Genomic DNA, 9,395 nt, shown 5'->3' with positions numbered 1-9,395 from the left:
GTGATGAGAAAATCTACAGAACAGGAGAAAATCTTTGCTAACTACTCTTCTGACAGAGGATTAGGATCCAGAATATGTAAAGAATCCAAACAACCCCCCCCCCAAAAAAAATAATTCAACTAATAAATGTGAAAATTAACTAAACAGACACTTCCCAAAAGAAATACAAATGGCCAAAAAGTATATGAAAAAAAATATTCAACATCTTTAGCAATCAGGGAAATGCAAATCAAAATTGCACTGAAAGTTCATCCTCACTCCAGTCAGAATGGCAGTCATCAAGAATACAGATAATAATAAATGCTGGAGAAGATGTGGGGAAAAGAAACAATTACCCATCATTGGTGGGCTTGTAAGTCCAATTTATTGTTAGATTTTGTGCAACAACAAATTCCATCATTATGTATAATTATAATGCACCAATAAAAATATTAAAAATGTTTTTAAAATATAATACTCTAAAATTTCTTACAAAATGAATCATCCAAGTTGATGAATGTATCAATAATCCATCACATTTTGAGGAGCAGTATTACATTGTATGAATATACCACAACTTATTTCCTATAGATTGAAATATATGTTGTTTTAGTTTTCAGCTATTAAAAATAAAGCTCTTTGGATGTTTAGGAACTTCGTGTGGATAGATATTTTCATTAATTACATAAATATATAAGAGTGGAATTCCAGTTGAAGTATATGTGTAAATTTACAGGCTTTTGCAAAAATTTTTCTAACTTGTATATTTCTCATTTCTCTAGAAGTACTCCATATCCAAATCAATGTTTGTAATTGTCAATCTTTAAACCATTAAAAATCAGTAGTATCTATTTGAGTTGTTTAATTTGTATTTTTCCAGTAATTAGTTGAATTCCACTTACTGGTCATTATTATAATTTTTCTTGCAAAATGTGTTTTTAGTTTTGATAATATCCAAATTATTCACCCTTTCCTTCACGCTTTGCAAATATTTTGTTCGAATGACATTAAAATAATAAATAGACAAGGTACAAAGAACATAGTCTTCTAATTTTGATGATATACAAATAACAAAAATTGTCTCTTTAAGATCATGCTTTTGGTATCATATCTAAGATGTTCTTGTGTAAACAAAGACCAGGATTTTCTCCTATAGCTACGCTCATTTAATTTTTTCTGTAGATCCTACTGATTTATGTAATTTAGGAATGACAATTTTGTTTCTTCTTATGTTTATATTTTGAACTGTTTTTCTTATTTTGCTGCCTAGGAACTCCATTATAACATTGACTAAAAATTATGATAAAGATTAGTATCTCATTCCAGACTTTAAAGGAAATATATGTAATGTTTCATACTTAGCTTGGAGAATTTTGTACTTTTTGGATATTTTTAACTATATAAAATAAATTTGCTAAGACATATTTTTCCCCTAAGGGACTGTTCTTGAATAAATATGTATTATAAATTGTATTAAAAGACTTTTTGTTACCTATTGAGAGATTTGTGGGCCTCCCCATCACCAACTTCTCAATTCTGCCTTTGCTTATGATTCTAAAATCCCTAACCTAGTATATGTCTACTTGTAAGTGGTATGGAATAACAGGAGCTATTTATCCTCTTGCTAGTAATATATTTCTGTTATAACAAATCACTCCAAATGATTTAATTATTGAAAACAAACATTACTAATCTTTTTTTTTTCTATGTTGAAACTTTATTACAAAATTATAAAGCAGAGCTCTGTAACAAAAAATACACATTTGGGTTTGCTTTAACACCCAAGTGAGTCTGAGAATCTTAATATAAGCCACTTGAAGTAACACATTCACATCCAAGAGATTTCAACGAATTTATACAATATATATTGAGCACTAATTCCTGTACAGCTTATTCTTATTAGTTTGGATCCAACTATTCCAAGGTATTAATGAACCAGTCAGCTGTCCAAGTCTTTTAAAACAAGTCTCAACTGAAATCTCAGCAATCACAGCAAAATCCACAGAATAACTAGAGGAATTAGATGTTGCTGTGATAATTAAGACCAAGGATCCATGAGGGACAAAAGGGGAGGCTCAAGGATAAAACAGCAGGTTTTCTACCTGGGTTAAATATGAACTGGAATGGGATCTTAGAATTCCCAACTTTTATTTGGTGTAATAATAAAGACAATACAAAAACAAATCGGTTGTTTGACATCTTTTTTCCCCAATGGAAACCTTCACCAAAAGATAAGATTTAAAGGCAAGTTCTTATTTTTTAAAACTGAGTGGCACCAGTTCCAATTCTTACTGAGGTCACCAACCAGCCACCAGTATGTTATTTTCAGTTCCTATCTATCTAGGAGGAAAGTTGGGAGGTAGGGGAGATGAGGCCTCAGCAGAGAAAGGAGGGAGAGCCTTGAAGTTATTGCTAGATCTAACTGAGTTGCATACACACAGACCTGTTTCACAGTGGAATTGAGGAAGCTGAATCAATCCCTTTGATAAACTGGTAGGCATTATAAACTACAGTACTAACTATTCAGCAGAAAGGTGAAAGGCAGTGTCTTGACAGGAAAATCTGATCCCAACTGTGGCCCAGATTATTCTGACTTGGTATAAGGTTGAGTCGAGTGGCCCAGAATAACATTGCCAACTACACCTCTTAAGGTGTTTAGTGGTTGATGATAAAAAAAACTTTCTAAGATAATAGGTCCCCTTAGAAGTTTTCCTCTGCCTTCCAGAAGCACAATTGATTGGTTCTAGTCTCCGACCTCAGCTGCAGCATGTTGGGAGAGGGGAGATTCTGCCAAGGCCCTTGGGTATTTCGAGTGTGTTGGTAATGGGCGCACACAGTTCTGACAGCAGGTGTGTTCTGTGCTCTTTTGTGCTTCTCCAGCTCATTCAGGGGTATAAAAAACAGTAGGAGGGCTCAAAAACATTACCTACTCATTACATGGCCCTTCATAAATGGTCCAGAGAATGCTGTTCCCAAATCTACAGAATGAGAAAGGAAATTAAAGCAGGGACTTCCAGCTGTTTAGTTAGGTGCTCTTACATGTATTTTTCCAGGAACTTCATGAGAAGTCTGGCTAGAGGAGAGCAATGCTCTTTGCCTGAGCCTGTCTATGCCTTGGGTGAGACCAAGTTTAAAACCTCAGTGGGAAAGGGAGAGATTTCACTGAAATGGTTAACAGTCCTGTTTGTAGGAAGAGGATCAGAAGCCAAAGTTAAGAAGAAAGCCACTGCCTCCACCAAATGCGTCCCCTTCCTCATAATCTGAAGTTCAGGATGTTGCAAGGTCAAGCCCCAAAAGAGGAAGCAGTAGAGTATCCATGCACCATCCCTTGCACACACAGACTAGACTAAATTTCCCAGCTGTTTGGGAGTCAGATGTTTTGTTGGCTCCCTAGATCAGGTTAGGAGATTGATAGCTCCCAATCCCAACTCTTAAGGAAGTGACTTCACAAATCGAAAAATTTCTATAACATTTTCCTATAGAATTTTCTCACCAGAAGTAAGTTTACTGATCCAAATTCTGTCCTAAGTACCACTGTTGGTCTTAACCACATAAACTAACACATTTTTGGTCCAAAGAAACAAACGGATTTTAGGCAGTATAGCAAGAGACAGGTATGTTAAAGCACAGAAAGTCAGAGAGACCAGAAGTTTAAATCCAAATGTGCTGGGTCTAGGAGGACTTCTGACTGGTGGGATACAGGAGGAAGGGTGAAAATGTGTCCAGGTTCTCAGAGGAAGGAAGACATGGTCCAAGTTCTGGAAAGTCCTCTGTTCATCAGTTACTACCATCACCCAAGATCACTAATGCAGGCACTCACCCATGTGATTTGTACCAGTTCCCACTGGCCTCGGGGGCTCTGCCAGCCAAGAGGTGCACCCCTATGGCAAGACAGGCATGCCGAGGTATGACATGGCATCTTTGTTTGCCCTGGTCTTGGGAACACTACAAAATTTCCTGTTAGCCTGCCCCTCTGCAAGCTGACCAACCCTGAGCCCAGATACCCTGGGCTATATCCCTGTAAGGCACTGAAGAAGCCGGTGCCAGCCCTTAGGACCGGAAGACATGAACAGCTCGGATCACATACTGCCGGCAGATGGGACATTCATTCATGCGCTTGCCACATTTGGTACAGGTTACCATGTGACCACACTCCAGCAGAACACAGTCAATGGGTGAGTCCATGCAGATCTTACACAGGTTCTCCTCCAGTCCAGACGGCATTGCTCCCCCGTTTTGGTCCTCAGCACCACACACCAAGTGCTGGAGTCCTTTCTGATCCTTGTACAGTCGTGTCACTCTCTCCATCAGCTCCCACTTCTCACAGCAGCCCTTGTAGTTGACAAAGTTGCGAGCCAGGATCTCTTTCAGCTGCCGCACCGTCAGGCTTTCAATGTCTTCCAGGTGGGTCAGGTCAGACAGAGAGGCCCGCCGGCCTGGGACAAAGCTGTCCTCAGAGTCAATGGACTGGGTCTCATCCTCGGTAGGTGCTCTGGCTGTGCTCTCCAGGTAGACAGGCTCCTCTTGGTCCTGAGACACATGGCCATTGGCCTGCTGACTTTCCTGAGCAGGAGGAACAGAAGTGGCTTGTGCAGGTGAAGAAGGGAGGCTGGGTGAGGTAGGAGGTACTGTGCTGGCATGAGGCTGGGTCAGGAAGGCCTGCTGCTCAGGAAAGTCCGGGGACAAGGTTGGGACATGAGTCCTGTCCTCCTCGGAGATTACAGGCTGCTGGCCAAGCACCAAGAATACCAGCTCTTCTTTCTCCCGGCACATTTCAGTAGAGATGTCATGGAGGCTGAGGTAGTCCCTCAGGTCCTTCACCTTCATCTTCATGAGCTCTTCCCGCTGAAAGGCTGTGGCTCGGAACCGTTGGCAGAGAAGGCAGAGGCGGAGCCCATTCCCCTCTTGGCTTGAACAGGTCATGCAGAAATTTTTCTTACAGTCCAAACAGGTCTGCTTCCTGGCTGTGTTTGCAAAGTGGGCCCCACAGGCCTTGCAGCTTGGTTCCAAGCCTGTTGGGGATGGGAAGGAGCTGTACCCAGGGTTGGAATAGGCTTGTGTCCTGGCTCCGGGGGCTGGTGGGACCTCCTCAGGCTGTCCATCCAGGCAGAACCAGTTGCAGCAGGTTGCCCACATGATAAAATCTGCCGCGGCCGCCTGCCCGGCCCGCACCTGGGTTAAGGAGGGGAGGGGAGAGGCCGGATCCGGGCCCAGACACCTCAGACAGGGGGGGTGCGGGCTTCGCCGCGGCGGCGTCTCCGGGGCTGAGGGGCACAGGGGGGCGGTCGCGACATCCTCACGGGCGGCCAACATTACTAATCTTACAAGTTTCTTTGAGTCAGAAATTCAGGAGGCGTTTAGCTGGGTGATTCTGGCTAAGCCTAAATCATGGCATTGGATGGGGGTACAGTCATCTCAAGGCATAACTGGTGGGAGAATTCACTTTCAAACTCAGGTAGGTTCCTGAAAATCTACTTTCTTGCTCACTTGTATGACCTCCACAGGATTGTTTCACAATATGGCATTTGGGCTTCTCTGAGAGCAACTGATGCAAGAGGAGGTGAGAGCAAGTGAAAACCCTGAAGTGGTTTTTTATTCTAATTTCAGAAGTGACATCCCACACTTTGTCATCTCCTATTCATTAGATGTGAGTCATTAAATCCAGCCCCCCTTACGGAGAGATGATATGAGAGTGTGATGACCTAGTGGGAACCATTGGGGATCATCTTACAAGTTGTCTACTTCACCTACCTGGAGGTACACATCAGGGACAGGAGATTATGGCAGATAGAGTGGTGGTCATGTACCCCCATGACTGTCTTCATATTATTCCTTTTATTTCTCAACCCAAGACTTCCTTTCATATTCCCTTTCTTATGAGTCTCATCTCCATGTAAGCTCAGGTTGCCTTTAGAGCCCTGGAAATTCATGGCTCAAGCCAGAAATCAGCCAGACTTCCCTTCAAAAGGAGATTCATGCAAGACCAGACTCTGGCAGCCTCTGCCGGATACCATGTGCGGCATAGAGACCCTTTGAAGAGCTTGCTAACCAAGCCTTCATGAAATAGCAGACCAGAACTGAAACCGAGTCTGGGACAGACCAGAGGCAGGCCAGACCCACCCCTCCCATTGGACACCCCGACAAGGAGTCTGGGGCCCACCATATCAGAGAGCTGACGTCACCAGAGTTCAGCGGACGTGATCCCTTCCCAGCAGAATCGGCTTTAGCAGGTGTGTGACTCCCACCCCCACCAGATACATACAGCTGGGAAACCTCAAAAACCTCACCCCAGAGCTCTGTAGGCGTGACTGTAGGGGCCGAGGGAAGCAGAGGGGACTCCCGACCCCCAACTCCCCCTACCACCAGCGGTGACACCCAAGGCCTTAGCCGCCAGTTCCCGGGGGCATGGCCACCAAAGGGGTCCGGACAAATTAAACTGACGGTTCTCAGATCACCCGCTCCACAACCTTGGGGTCTGGATGTATGACAAACAGAGAGAGTGCTCAGTCGTTCAGGAAATAGGGCACTCAGGGGGGCTGCAAGTGTAACTAGATCTGTGGAGATCGCCTCCAGTGAGCGGGGCCTGGCTGGCTGGCAGGAGGAAGGGGGGCAGGGGCCAGAGAAGAGAAACAGCTCTGGACTAACAGGATTGGAGAGATGACCAGTAGGGGAAGAGGAGACGCCTTACAGGGATTGCGGCCAGCACATAGAGGGTAGAAGCTCGGCTCGGAGGGCACAGCTCCGCCTACTGGAAGAGAAGAAAATAGAACTCTAAGATTTCATTTATCATTTTTTTCTTTTCCCTTTTCAATTTTTATTGTTCTTTCCATTCTTTTTTATTCTACCTATTTTTCTCTCCTTCTTTCTCTTTAAGGACTCCTTCCTTCCTCTTCCCCCAACTTTCATCCCAAGCATTACAAATTTCATTACATGTAATTCTCTAAATGCAAATTAGTGAAAGTTCCGAGGCTGTCTATAGGGCTCCTAAGTACCTAGCTATTACCAAATACCCTGATCCATTCGCCTGTTAATATCCCTCTTCAGTAGAGCAATCTTCCAAAGTAGCCAAGACATACTAACCCTCATACCATCATAGCACCCAACCTAAACATAAAGTCCTAAGACCAAACAACAGATCACTATATGCCTACAGAATCCGTAATCCTTTTATGAATCCAATGAATTAGCTTTAAATTACAATAAAGCCCAACATCTCTAGACATAGTCTCCCACCACAAAGGAGAGACCACAAAGATATACAAAACAAAAACAAATTTATAGGAGAAAACAGAAACACAGCAGTTAAACAGAGTTGGAAAGTAACGTGAACACCATGAAAAAACAAGGGAAAAAAGGATTACAAACAATGCAGGACAACTTAAATTTACAGGAGAACCTAGAGGCATCAGAAAAATGGACAGAGAAAGAACTCAAGGCATACCTGACTCAGATGGAATGGAATCTTAAAGAAGTCATTAGACAGCAAGTCCAAACAATGAAAGAATACTTTGAAAATGGATTACATAAGCAGATTCAAAAAGCAAAAAATGAACTCTACCAGGAGATAGGGATTTAAAAAAAATTAACCAGTAATCCTAGAAATGCAGGAAACCATAAACCAAATCAAAAACTCAAATGAGAACATTACAAATAGACTAGATCAAATAGAAGTCAGAAGATCAGATAATGAAGACAAAGTTTATCAACTTGAAAAGAGTATAGTCAACGCAGAAAGGCTGGTAAGAAACCACGAGCAAAACATCAAAGAAATATGGGATGTCATAAAAAAACCAAACGTAAGAGTCATTGGGATAGAGGAAGGTATAGAGGCCCAAACCAAAGGAATGAGCAATCTGTTGAATGAAATAATTTGAGAAAACTTTCCAGACATGAAAATGCAATGGATTGCCAAATCCTGGAAGCCTACAGGACCCCAAACATACAAAATCCTAATAGACCAACTCCAATACACATTATTATGAAGATATCCAACATACAGAACAAGGAGAGAATATTAAAAGTGACAAGAGAAAGGAGGCAGATTACACTCAGGGGTAAACCAATTAGGTTAACGGCTGAGTTTTCATCACAGACGTTGAAAGCAAGAAGATCCTGGAACAACGTATTTCAAAAGCTAAAAAATAATGGATTCCAACCAAGAATACTGTATCCAGCAAAATTAAGCTTCAGATTTGACAATGAAATTAAAATATTTCAAGATAAAAAAAGTTAAAAGAATTCGCAGCCAGAAAACCAGCACTGCAAAGCATTTTGAGCAAAACACTACAAGAAGAGGAATTGAAAAATAGCACCCAAAATTAACAGAGGGAGGTAACTCAGTAAAGCGGGGGAAAATAACCAAAGAGGAAAAAGAAGCCAAATTAAAATAAATACATAAATAAACATGACTGGAAGTACAAACCATATATCAATAGTAACCCTAAACGTTAATGGCTTAAACTCACCAATTAAGCGACATAGGATAGTAACTTGGATTAAAAAAACAGATCCAACAATATGCTGCCTTCAGGAGACTCATATGATAGGAAAAAACATACACAGGCTGAAGGTGAAAGGTTGGGAAAAATCATACCACTCACATGGTCCTTGGAAGCAAGCAGGAGTGGCCATACTCATATCGAATAAAATCAACTTCAAACCTAAGTTAATCAAAAGGGATAAAGAAGGACATTATATACTGTTAAAAGGAACAACAAAACATAACAATTATCAATATGTATGCACCAAATAATGGTGCTGCAACATTCATAAAACAAACTCTCCTCAAGTTCAAGAATCAAATAGACCACAACACAATAATTATGGGTGACTTCAACACACCGCTCTCACCATTGGACAGATCCTCCAAACAAAAGTGGAAAAAAGAAACTATAGAACTCAATAACACAATCAATAACCTAGACTTAACCAACATATATAGAATATATCAACCATCATCAAGTGGATACACGTTCTTCTCAGCAGCACATGGATCCTTCTCAAAGATAGACCATATATTATGCCATAGGGCAACCCTTAGTAAATATAAACTTGTGGAGATAATACCATGCATCTTATCTGATCATAATGGAATGAAACAGGAAATCAGTGGTAAAAGAAGGAAGGAAAAATCCTGCATCACCTGGAAAATGAACAATATGTTACTGAATGATCAATGGGTTACAGAAGATAAAAAGGAGGAAATCAAAAAATTCTTAGAGATAAACGAAAATACAGACACAACATATCAGAATCTATGGGACACAATGAAAGCAGTTTTAAGAGGGAAATTCATTGCCTGGAGTTCATTCCTCAAAAAAAAGAAAAAAACAACAAATAAATGAGCTCACTCTTCATCTCAAAACCCTAGAAAAGGAAGAGCAAAACAACAGCAAATGTAGCAGAAAGCAAGAAAT

At 41.3% G+C, this 9,395-nt stretch overlaps 1 pseudogene; it reads right to left on the bottom strand.

Annotated features, from left to right (window-relative positions):
- Nucleotides 1–2,739: 2,739 nt before the first annotated feature.
- On the bottom strand, nucleotides 2,740–5,274 carry LOC143641388 (E3 ubiquitin-protein ligase rififylin pseudogene; annotated as a pseudogene).
- Between the last annotated feature and the right edge of the window lie 4,121 nt (nucleotides 5,275–9,395).

Source organism: Callospermophilus lateralis, chromosome 2 (assembly GCF_048772815.1).
Source record: "Callospermophilus lateralis isolate mCalLat2 chromosome 2, mCalLat2.hap1, whole genome shotgun sequence".
NCBI lineage: Eukaryota > Metazoa > Chordata > Mammalia > Rodentia > Sciuridae > Callospermophilus > Callospermophilus lateralis.
The sequence above is the reverse complement of the archived record's forward strand: the minus strand, read 5'-3'. Positions and strand labels throughout refer to the sequence as shown.